Consider the following 12726-nt stretch of genomic DNA (forward strand, 5'->3'; position numbering starts at 1 on the left):
TCCAGACTGAACCCAAATTTTGCCGTTTGGTTAATAATTAGCATATTAATTCATTTTAACGTTTACAGCAAACAGCGGCATTGCTGAAAATCCTAATTATAGCATAAATAAAAATTGCAGCACAATAATTGTCCCCCTCTGAGCCAAGTCATTCATGGCTTCTCCTACATAATCTCATCGGGTTGTCCAGGCCTCCCCTCAGCCTCCTCTTCTAAATATCTGAGGATCATAGAGGTGAGGTCATTTCATCACTCCTTGGGAGGAAAGGGAAAAAAAAAAAGAAAAGGAAAGAAAAAAGGGGGGAAAAAAAGCAACGCGTCTGCTAAAATCTGACTTCATTTGATTTACTCTCCAAGACTGTTTTTTATTAAATATGTTTGACTGCTATCTCTAATTAAATGTAGAATTAATTTTGGCAAACTAACCACAGATGCAGTTTATGTTCAATTTTATCAGACAGATTTATTTATAAGCTGTCAACTTCTTGAAAGACTTCATTTTGGAGCAGTTTTAAATTGCTAACAGTAGCTGTAAATGGGGCTACTGTTCTCTGGAAGACTAAAGAAGAAGTATGCTATAAATGTCCATTCCATCTGCGAGGAATCATAAAACAATCACATTCCTTTATATTTTTTTTTCCTCCTCCCCCCCTCCTTCTTAGGACCTTTATTAAATTAGTTCAACTCAATTAAAAATAACTTCAAAAACATTTCAGGGCCCTTTGTTTCAGGGAATACTTGGAACTCTCTGCACGGAACGTCACCCTTTTAACTAATCCCTTTTGGGGAGCGGAGGAGAATAGTGGTATTGTGACTTCAGACAGTGCTTTCAAGGGTCTCTACTGTACCGAATTGAGGTCACCGCCAGACAATGCCCAACACCCAATAGCCATTCAGGCGTTCTTCACAACTCTATCAAACGTGTCTTTCTTTCTCGCGCGCGCTTTCTCTCGTGGCAAAGTCACAGGACAATGGAGAAAGCCTCCAGCACCATTTATGGTCACCATATTTGCACATGACAAAGTCTATTCTTCCTGGTTTGCCAATTCCGTGGTAAAAAAGAATGAACCCTGGATAGATTTTCCCACCATTACAGTTGTTCAAACTTAGCTCAGATTAAAAACAGAAAACTCTAAAAACAACAAAAAGCCTGTCTAAGAACAGTAAGTGCTGTTTGAGAGAGTAGCTACTCCAGTCCTTGCTATTTTGGTATATAGAAAGAAGCTGCAGAGATGAAGTGGAAGATTAAATATGCTACATTATAGCCTGCGTATGCATGGCTGAGCATACAGTTTAGTGCAAAATGGAAACGAAGGATAAAACAGAAGCTATTATTTTTCATCGTATCGTTTGCCATTAGCCGCGTTAGAAAACTCACTGTTTGAACAACAATGCAGAAGCTTGCATGCACAATTTGGTTTTGCTTGGAAAGGTTTAACTGCTTCAATTGCAAACAACAGCAGCAAATCAATTACTGTGCATTTGTGCTGGCTACTGCTGCTATTTCTGAAGATGTACCTCAGAAGTTTTACTCCTTCAACAGATGAGGATGAGAGAGAGACAGAGTGAGAACGTTGCACTAGATACGGCGAGCTTGCTGCCAGAAAGATTTTTATTTTAAATATGCGCTAGAGATACAGTATTCTTCACAACCTACAAAGATCTGAATGAAAATGTGCTGCTGTTTAAAAAGACTGTTTATAACCAGTACTTAACTTGACATTTGCACTGCCTCATGCACGCACCTCCAAAACACACACATCTTTTTTTAGTTAATCAGAAATCGTGAACCCCCCACACCCCCGCCTGACAACAGGGAGCACAGCAACCTAACCTGCAGACAGTCAAATGCCATTAAACTCATCGTTAGAGAATAATTTCAGAGTATTCACCCTATAATGAGATGACTTTTTTTCTTCATTTCTATTTCTGACCTTTGTGGCAAATTTTTCCCTCCCTTTTGCACCATGCTGTTTTCATGGCATTAAGCTGCTGCAGACTCCTGCCTTCCCTTCCCAAAAAACTGACCCCCAGCCTCATGAGACAAATCCCACTAGTGTTAGAAGCAGCTCCTGCACTGGAAAGCGCTTCGCTTCCCCCTCTCCGCCTCTCACACCGCTGGAAGGGAGACAGCCATGGCAAGCAAACCTGAAAGCTTTGCGGCAAGGCGTGCTCTAACACTGTATCTACCCATTCTCAAAAGGTCCCGCATGCACAGTCAGCCATACCTTCAATACATGATCACTCGGGACAGTGAAGAATTACAGAACAAGGGCTTCAACTAGATGGCTGGTTTGTGGGGTTTTTTTCCCCACCAGGATCAAATATACTTTAACTGAATTATGATACTGAGCCTCCCTGGAATAGTTATCTCAAGGAACTAGCATGATGCTAAGGACCAAATTCTGCTTTCACTCGCAAGGAAAATAAACAAGTACTTAAATCCCAACCCACTTTAGGAAATCCTGTAAGTTTGGCCTTAATTTTAAGAACCTTCCCCAGTATGAATGTTCATCTGAATCAGAGGCTAAACGTCTAATTCAGGCTGAAACCAGTGGTGTACTAATGTCTAGGAGAATCTCAAGATCCATCAGGAATAAGTTACTTAACTGGTAAACCTACATGAGATTTATGGATGAAAAGTTCTATAGAGTAATAAACCATATTGTTAATGTAAAAAAAAAAAACTATACCATATTCTATTTAAACAGCAAAATGTATGTGTTGGAGTACTGACTCATGGGTTCCAGACATGTGGAGAAGACAGCCAATTTTTTAATACCACTAAGTTACTTCCAAATTTGTTCCCCACATTTTGATTGTACACAGACCCAGAAATGAGTGAGTCAGTACCATTAGCGCATTCTTATTTGATAGAGTAAAACTTAACTATCTGATCGTACATGTGAGCATCATCTATAGGCTGATAGCCAAGGGTTTCTGCCTACAAATGGAAGCCTATGTCAAACTGCAGGAACAAATTAAAAGACCAGAAAAGGGACTTCTTGAAAGTTTGCTGGTCAACAGCATTTCTTCCTGTGTTCTGGCGGGGGGGGGGGATTAAGTAAGCACATTTAAAAAGAAAGACTTTCCAATGAAAGAATACAAGAATAAAAAAAACTACTTTGAAAACATGTGATAACACAGCATTTAACATGTAGGTACTGTATTGAACCTGCCTTTAAAATTGCTCAGCTAGGTAAACATATGCTTAGGTGTTTTCTTAATGTGCTTTACATGCAATTACTCACTTTTCATAACAAAAAATAAAACGATATTTCAATATCTTCAAGAGATGGACCATATACTCTTTGGAAGCTTCATTTCTGGAGCTTCTATATTAGGTCTTCTTTTAAGCCACATTAAGGGCTTTTGTTCGCTACCTAGTGGATGTTGACTTTGAAATCTCTCCTGAACCCCCAAAACACATGGCAAAACCATAATTACTTAGCCTTACTCTTTGTGATCTACACTTTTACTAAATCTAACATACTTATGGAAAAAGATCTGTTCAACTCCAGTAGGTTAATCTGGGTCCTAGAAGAAACTTATGCAGCTAATGCTCCATCTAGCAATCAAAAAACACAGGGACAAAGGAAGAAAAATGCAGAAATAGATGGAGCACAACTCTAAGCACCCTATAAATGGGCATTTTTTTCAGATGCTGATGTAAAATATCACAGAAGGAATCTGAAAATATTTACCAAAAATATGCAAGCAGTCCTTTTACGCTGAGCCCTGGCTCACAGCTCTATCTATCCCTGCTTGTCGCTAGCAATGATCGAGTGGAAGATAGGCTGACACCCCAGAGAAGAGGTGCTTATTTTCTTAGGCATTGCTGGTGGTGTGCATACTCAGCCCTGAAGATGACTGCAGTCTTCCAGGTGATGGCCTCCTAGTTATGGCCTGACAAGCTGAAATGCTTCATTATGGAAAAAGCCACTGTTGGGTGGGCTGAGGAAGTACCATTCTCAAAGAAACTGCTTAATCTACTAAATCTGATATTATTTATTTTTATAATCAAAAGTTAATGTGAACCACATTCATATTCAAATCACACATGTTTTAAAAAAGATGCAACAAATTAAAACCAATTACAAGTGAACTAAATAAAGTATACAGCCCCTCATCAAGACTGTAACTGTTTTTAGAACTCAGATTTAAATTCTCTTGTTTCAGACCCAACTCTTCTTTCCATTATACGACAGCGCTTAACAAGTGGGAGGAGGCAGGAGTGAGAAGTCCAGCTTTGCCTTCTGGTAGAAGATCTCCCTTTATCCTCAATTTTTGTCACCACCTGAAGTGCACATCGTTAAGTTAGCAACACAACCAGCTGCTTGAACGAACATCTGATGTGAGAACACAGGGTACTGATGATCTTTAGGCCAAAATTTATCATGCCTTTCCGTAGCTGCACATATGCAGGCTAATTAGAGCATTGCTGGAAAAATCCCTCCATCCTCTACAGCTCGTATCCTACAGGTATCTGAAGGACTGTGGGCGGGGTGCTTGTACAGTTATGCTTCTTTGAAAAGTCTGTGGCCAGGTGGCAGCAAGGAAGGTTGCTTCTCTGTCCTTCTTGCCCTGTCCTGGAGGCAAAAAGCACTCCCTTTCTAAGGGGACACTGCAGGGGGACAGGCAGAGGGGGCAAGAGAGAAGAGCCTGGGCCCATTATGCCTGTGCAGCATCTGTGGAGTCTCCATCAGAAGCAGCACCCTGGTAGAGCAAGGAGATGATGCTCAGCCAAGTCCCTTGGGTGATGGAAAGAGACTTTTCTTGGTGTCTCAGACTGGACTGTGGACACTTTGCTACAAGAGAAGGAGTCACAACATTGCTAGGCTTAAAGCAAGACTGAAGGGGAGAGCCTAAACCACAAGGAGCCATTAGGCAGGAGAGAGATATTCGTAAGTCAGGTTTTCTATACCATTTAACCTAATTCTTCTAAGTGTTGTTTATTTTTTTTCTTTAATACACACACACACAAGAAAGGTCTTTGTTTCTTTAAGAAAATGCTGGATGCAGAGTTTAAAAGCCTTTTCTGTCCCTTTTGGGAAGCTCACTAAAGTCAAGTCCTCCCCCAAACTCTAGCTGAGTCACAGTCCCATGAGAGGATGGATGCCAGGCAAGGCTGGGAGCTGCAATGAGAGGGCTGTGTGACAACATGGCTGCTCCCTCGTCACGGCAGCGACAACTTGTGTTCCAGCAAACAGAGCCAACGTGGGAGCACTACAGACTTTTAAGAGGCCACCAACAGAAGTGGGTGAACTCTGATGCTCTTCTACCAGGTGAAACATACAGGCACCTGGCTGATCTATGATAGCATTGGAGTGAGTGCTATTTAATATTTCAAGGTTGCTTGATGAAACCACTGTAGGCCAGTTGTTGGGTTTGCAATAGCAATCACTCCTAGGAAGGCAAAAGTGTGATGCACCGTTGAGAAAAGCAGCCTCAATAGGAGAACAGCCGATAATGCTTGAAAAATGTTGCCTGTTCCAGGGGTAGGAACATGTAGGGGAGGATAACAGGGACTGAACTATATTTCCTTTAAGTTGTTCATAATAATCTACTTAGAGACACCTTGGAAATCACTGAAATGGAGTCAATTTTTATTGCCCTTTTAAACTTGGATTAGACTCAAGAGTTACGCCTTTATTGTTATGGGATTCAGGCACCTATCTTTCTGACATGCCCTTTATGGAGAGAGGAAAAAAAAAGGCAAAATAACCCACTGTTTTGCTTAAAATACAGTCAGCAAAATCTAATAGGATATCAAGCACCAACAAGAAAGATAGATAGGCAGACAAATTGATTGACGGGTTTTTTTCAAACTGTCTACATCCATGATGTTTGTATAGTATGGAACACTGAGACACCTTTAAAATCACACATGCACAATACAGAGTGATACATGAAGAAAGTTATATTCTAAATTTAAAAAAATATGATGTTTTCTGAAGTGAGAAGATATTTATGAGTGGCAAAGTGCAAAATTAGAAGGACTTCTGGGTATGTAAGTCCACCAGCCAAGCCAGAACAACATGACTTGCAACCCTCCACAATTAGAATGTAATGAAACTTAGTTTAAACTGCTTTTACTCCACTAAGTTTCATTCCTTCGCAGTTGGGACGGGCTACCACACCCAGGCAGGGACCAACAATAACCTTCACTAGGCACTGACTTAGCCTGGCAACTTCCTGAGTTGCAGAAAATCATTTGTACCTGAGGACTTAAATATTTGTGTATACAAAAATGTATCCACACACCTGATGTCTTAGAGCCTATCTCAGGGAGAGCCAAGCTTTCAAAGATGCTTGATTTCAGTGCTCCCTTGCACTGAAATCATCAGAGCTCAACAAGGGCAGCAGGATCAGCCTCTAGTTAATATACACAACTTTATCAGTTCATTTTTTGAATCCTGAGGAGCTCTTTTTTTGCTGCTGGATAATCCAATGCAGTGCTCATTTCTGGTTTGATAGCATCCAAAGAACTTTTGGACTCACTTTTATGTTTCTGGAAAGCATCTATTATGGGAGACCTTATAAATATAAATTAATGTGATCCCCTGTAGAGAAAACACACAAGATCATGAGTCCCCTTAATAACACAAAGGGGATACCTGAACATAAGTATAAAGATATATTAGTGCTATGTTTTCTTTTTTATGAGAACAATTTAGTTTTCCCCTGTCCTTCCAGCCAGACTTGGCTTGTGTGATATTGAGAGAGAAGAACCATATACTTTCAGAATGGCTGACAGTCTGCTTTAGGCATTATATCTGAAAGCAAATCAGCAGCAGCAAGGAAATTGACATTTAGAGAGAGAATAAATTACAGGACATTGAAATATCTGTACTAGAGCTGTAAAAAGTAGCAAAAAAACAAAATAAAAAGATCACCTGATACTGGTGGGGGAGGCCAGAGAAGGGAAGAGGAAGATGAAAGGGAGAAGAAAGTCTTGTTTTATACACCATGCCTAGTCTGAAAAGACAAAATAATATACACGCAAAATGCTACAAAGGCTTCAAAATCTGGTGCTCCAAAGTTAGGACATGCAGAATTATAACTGCCTATACAACCGTTGTTTGGCCCCATCATGTAGATGAATTGCAATACAATAATTGCACGATCACAGATTATTTTTCCACAAGATCCCTGTACCATTGCACAGAACAAATCTTCTTGCGGAATGAATCAAGCATGGGTTGTCAGTGAGGATGCGGTTTTGGGGCTTTGATTCATTCGTTGCAGATTGTGAAGGTGTGTTGTGAGTGAGGCAAGGGATGGAAGGAAGGAAACAAAAGCTCACGTTAGCAGACAGACAGGTGGATCCTGCCACAGCCTACGTGAGGCCACCTGCCTAACTAAACTTTCCCAGGTATCCCTAAGTCTGTCTTCCTGATTTTCTGGGTGTGGGACTTAAAACCGATATGCAGAATGACTGAGCACTCACAGCTGCAACCTGAGTCATTCGATGCATTACTCTGAACATAGAAGTGCTAGATAAGGTTTACTATTGAAAAGGAATACATAAAACCAGATGATTTTTAGTATCTTAAATTGTCTTGGATTCACCATATTAGCAAAATTTCTGCTCCCTAGTTTCCCGTCTGTAAAATGGAGATGCTCTCCTTCCTCAGGTTCCCAACACACCTACTGTGAAGATAAATTAAAAGTTTGTGATCTACTTTGATATTCTCTTGAAGAGTGCCATACAAAAGACTATGAAAAAATAAATAATTCTGTCTTTAGAGCAAGAATGATATGTGATTGAATGGTAGGGATAGTGCTACACACTGTACAATAAGGAATAATGCAAGATTGAACAGTTGCTCATTAATTGACCATCTTCATTCTGTGTGGTCAATGAGGCTCTGTGTAGAAGAAAAATTATACATGATCATATAATTGTAGACTGTATCATACGTACAGACAGAAGAATCCCGAAATGAAATTACACAGACAACACAGTGTTGAGCAATCTAATTAGAGTGCTTGACTTTGCAAGCAATGTTATTTTAACAGAGCTTTTGTGCGCGTAATTTCCTACATTTTTCAAAAAGGCAAACAGAGAAAACAGCAGTTTCACCGTATTTATCATGCTGCCAATGACATATTCATCATCTGGCTTAGGACCTCCACCTCCATCTCCTGCACCTCCACTGTTCTGCTAGTGGCGGTAACCGAGAGCAAAAATAAACTCATACCTGTGTAGCTCTTACACAGTGAATCTTCCACCAAAGTTTCAGAGACATTTGATGCCAGCAAAAGGGGATCTATTCCAGGTTCCTGATAAAAGGTACTTGTTCTGCCCTTTTCCCTAAACCCTTCCTACTTTATATTTTCTCCATTCCTCTTTCAGCTCAGTCCTAGTCTTCTTGCCTATCAGTATTAACTCACAATCTTCACTATCCAAGACCAAATCTTTCCCATTACTTCCACACCTCCACCTCAGCATATCTCAGAAGCACATGAAGTAGACATATATGGGCACATACTCAAAGTCATGGCAAAGGCACATCCCTAACTCAGAGACCATCACTTGGGAAATTCTGTCTTTGCTTCATTGCTGTGGAGTATTAAGACTATTTGAATAAAAGCCTACCAGTTTATCTTTTTTTTTTTTAAAATGGGTGAACCAAGTATTTTCTCTCATATCATTCAATATAAGAACAGTAAACAAACAAGACTGAGAGTGTGAGGTCAGACCAAAAGGTCCATCTTGCCCAGCATCTTCTCTATGAGAGTGACCAAAGCAGATGTCTAGGGAACAGCAAATTTAAATAAATCAATAAATCTGCCTGAGGCAGATATTCTACACTTTACAGTCTTATAACAGGAAGTGTTTGACAACTTCAAAAATATTTTTCTTCTGTAGCACCCTATAAATCTTAGTTACATTCACAAAATTCCACTGGAGAGACCATAATTGCTGAGACCAGATAATAACATATAATAGGAGAAAACAGACAGTTCCTCAAGGAATATGAACAATAACACTTCTGGTACATCACCCACCCTTACAGACTGTCATTTTTTCTGCTTGTGCAAAAGATGCTCGTAAGAAGTTCACTTTTATCAAAACATATATTCTCCCTCCCCAAGATAACACAATCTTCCACCTCATCTTTCTACTCCCATACAATTCATGAAGACCTGGTTTTAAAGAAAAAGGCCTGTTCGTCAAAGAAAGAGGCCTTCTTGTGGTTTTGTATTATGTGTTCTTATGTTGAAGATGCAAACTCACCCACATTGGTGAAGTGTTATAATTGCAAACCTGAGCTTCTATCGCTGTTAGGTGATTCCCAAAGGCCCCAGGTTCTTGGTTAACCTAGAGTGATTTCTGACTGACCCTGGCCCGCCCAGCAAAGTAACATATTTTTCAACATTCACTTTGAACTACTGAATCTTCTTTATAATAAATCAAAATAAGCGATATAAGAAATGAGGGGGAAATGGAGCAAAAAGGAGGGAGGTGGTGGAGAAGGGGGAGAGAGAAACTATATATAAAATAAAAACAGAATGGTCAGAAGAAAAATAAAGCACCTGTAGTCTCAGCAGCACTGTGGACTCCTTCCCCAGCGGCTGCTCCCCCACAGCCGCTCACATAAAGCACCTGATCTTTGAGAGACGTGTCACGGCGGCGGCACGCCAGTGTTTGATACTGCACTTGCCAGCAGCGCCATGCTGTTCTGTGACTTCAAAGGAGAGATGGGTTAGAAACATCTGGAGAGAGAGGAGGAGAGGCTAAGCAGGGCAAAGAGCAGACATGGGAAAGACAAGTGAGTCTGCCAGTATCTCTTTCACTGGTGACTTGGTGTTTTATGAAGACTGTGGCCAAACTTACAAAGAAAAGGTGAGAAACATCCCATGGAAAAGCAGATTTATGCCTTTTTTTCCAGGTCTCGCCCAGGGGGCCTGCTGGTATAAAGTCCTGGGGTTTTGCTTTCCACAGGGTTCGAGCACTTAGGGTGTGGACGCCCTACCCGCAGCCGCAGTTCTTCCCCCATCACACCAAGGACTGCTGTGGGTCCAAATTAGAGGACAATTACAAGTATTAGCAGGTGAAGGTCAGCTCAAAAATCTGGGCTTCGTATCTACCAGAGGTTCCTGAGTTCTTCTCTGTGCATTGGGAAATGCTGGCCCTTATTTCAGGAAGCCAATACTGTCACCAGCATAACACTTAAGCATAACATGACTTCCTTATCAAATTGTATCTGTAAACATCGACCTGAGTGAGTGGCTGAGAGGCTCTGTTTTATAAGGTCTTATCCAAGCAAAGTCTCAATAGCAACTTGTGTTGAATTTTTTTTAGAGCAGGCAAAATGTAAGGCTCTTCTACCAGGATCTGAATGAAGGTCTCCAGGGACTCTAAGAGTTTTGAGTCTGTGGTCTGTGATGCACCTTATGAAAAAGGAAAAAAATTCATGTTGCATTTTATGAACCTGATGTTGATCACAGCGTCATTATTATTATTATGCTGGCTAACTGCAAACAATTAAACCAAAGGGAATGGACAGGGAGACAAACAGGAAATGAAGTGAGAGTAAAGATTATTCATTAAAAACAATAATGATGTCCTGGAGGAAACAGTAGACGAGTTATTAATCGGAGAATGCCTCCTCACTGTCTGAATCTAGGCTGGCAAAGTTTATTCTTTCCAGGACTGAACACAGGATCAAAGGGGATAGTAAAAGTCCACAGCCTTAACAGAGAGGGCAGTCGAGCAGATATTGGAAGGGGACAGAGGAAAATGCTACTCAGGGGCTCTCTGCTTCTCTCAGGCAAAAAGCAGGGATTCTAGGTCAACCAGGGTTTATCCCAGACCTTCCCTTTTTGTTTTAACATTTTTGTCTGCTTGCAGTTTACCTTTCTGTGCAAAAATAATGCTTTGCTTTTAAAAAGCTGTTCTGAGCCACTTTAAACAGAAACTGCAGTTGGAAACAGGAGGAATAGAGGAACATGTAAACATGACTGTTCCTTGTTTAAAAGAGGTACCTGGATGTACTGAAGAAAAACAAGTGCAGGTCTTTTTGTAAGACTGTGAAATAAGAAAACTTTCTCTCACAGATTTTCCAGGAGTCTATGCATACTTCTGTAGATTTATATGTACAATAACAACAATACTGAACAAATACAAATCCAGGCCTGACCTTTGTGGTTTTGTCCCATCCTTAAAAGCAAAGCCACACAAGACCTGAACAACTTCCAGTTTTGCCTGTACGAAACTTGAAGTTCGTAATGTGAAAGGAGGTCCCAGGGGTTCAGCCAGGCACCTGAACTGAGTCAGTCTTTTGAGGTCGGCTCTTCTCTGCCTCTCCCACGCTTTTGGTTGATATTTCAAAACTATCAGAGTCTGTGAGATACCATCTATCTAACAGTGGTTGTGGCCACCAACTTTATAATCTCTCCCCATTTTTCCTATGTAAGAGTCTTAAATGAAGTTTGTTCCAGACTATTAACCTATGACAGAAGACTGCAGAGATAAGATTTCACTGACATATAGAACAAAGAAAAAGAAAGGGTGTGAAAATTGCAATGACAAGGTTGCCTTAGTAGTTCGAGATGTATGAAATGAAATGAAATAAAACATCTGACAAACGTCTGGATAACACAGGTTGGGCACTAATCACTTTGGCTGAGTCAATCAGAACTGCATTTAATAGAAAGCACAAAAAAATTCATTTACAAACCCAACTCCTTAACTGTAATAACTAAAATTTATCCAATACTGTGCTGCTTTAAAGAATAAATTATATAAGCCCTGCTACAAAGACATATATTCTCAAATGACAAGATTTCTAAAACAGGCAAAATAAATATTCCATTACACTGAAACCACTTCAGATTCTATCTGTAAGAGGAAAAGCTATGGCATTGGGAAAGCTACCTACGTAACAGCTAAACTGATCAAATTAGTCTCATGGGTTAGACAGGATCAAGCCATATTTTGACTGTGTGCCAAAAATAATCTTTCATCTTTGGCTGGGCAAAAAGTTTTCATACATTCTGAAGTGAAGATGGTTTTAAGCTCAAAATGCCACAATTCTGCAGAAAAAGGAGGAGGACTGAAATCAGAGCCAGACTGAAGGGAGTTATTTTCATACTTGCTGTTGTTGAGCTGGAGCAAAACATCAAAAGCAAAACCAAGGAAAAAAATTTAAAGGCTTGCATACAAATATCATCCTCTGTGGAGAGTTTTTACTAAAGTGCCTGTGGTAATGCCTAGTTTGACACCAACTTGGCAAAAGTCTCAAGCTGTATTTCCTCTGCACAGTTCAACTTAATACAACCACACACACACAGAGAGCACAAACCCAACAAGGATGGTGCTTACATTTCCCCAAAATTTTTGTGCCCTAACTTCTGGCCCAGTGACTGACATCCTTCCTTTCTGCTGCACAGCAGACATAAGTTCAAAATTATCTAATTTGCTAGCTAGCATCTTTCAAGCCTAGCTGGAAACCCTCCTCAGGGGGACCTCCTCTGAGGAGCACGCACCAGGAGTGATGGGATGCTTCAGGGATTTGCAGTTCCCTCTAAGGGGCGCCAAGCTACCTGTACGCCCCTTGCATCCTCAGAGTTTCACTGCACTCAAACTTCTGCTCTACTTCATATTGTACATTCCAGGTTGTCGTACAGCAAATATACATAACCCCATGGAAAAGCATATGAAAGCGAAAACAACAAAGAAGCTGCAAAACGAACAGGGTAGGAGAAATACTACACT

This window comes from Gymnogyps californianus, chromosome 1, assembly GCF_018139145.2.
Source record: "Gymnogyps californianus isolate 813 chromosome 1, ASM1813914v2, whole genome shotgun sequence".
Taxonomy (NCBI): domain Eukaryota; kingdom Metazoa; phylum Chordata; class Aves; order Accipitriformes; family Cathartidae; genus Gymnogyps; species Gymnogyps californianus.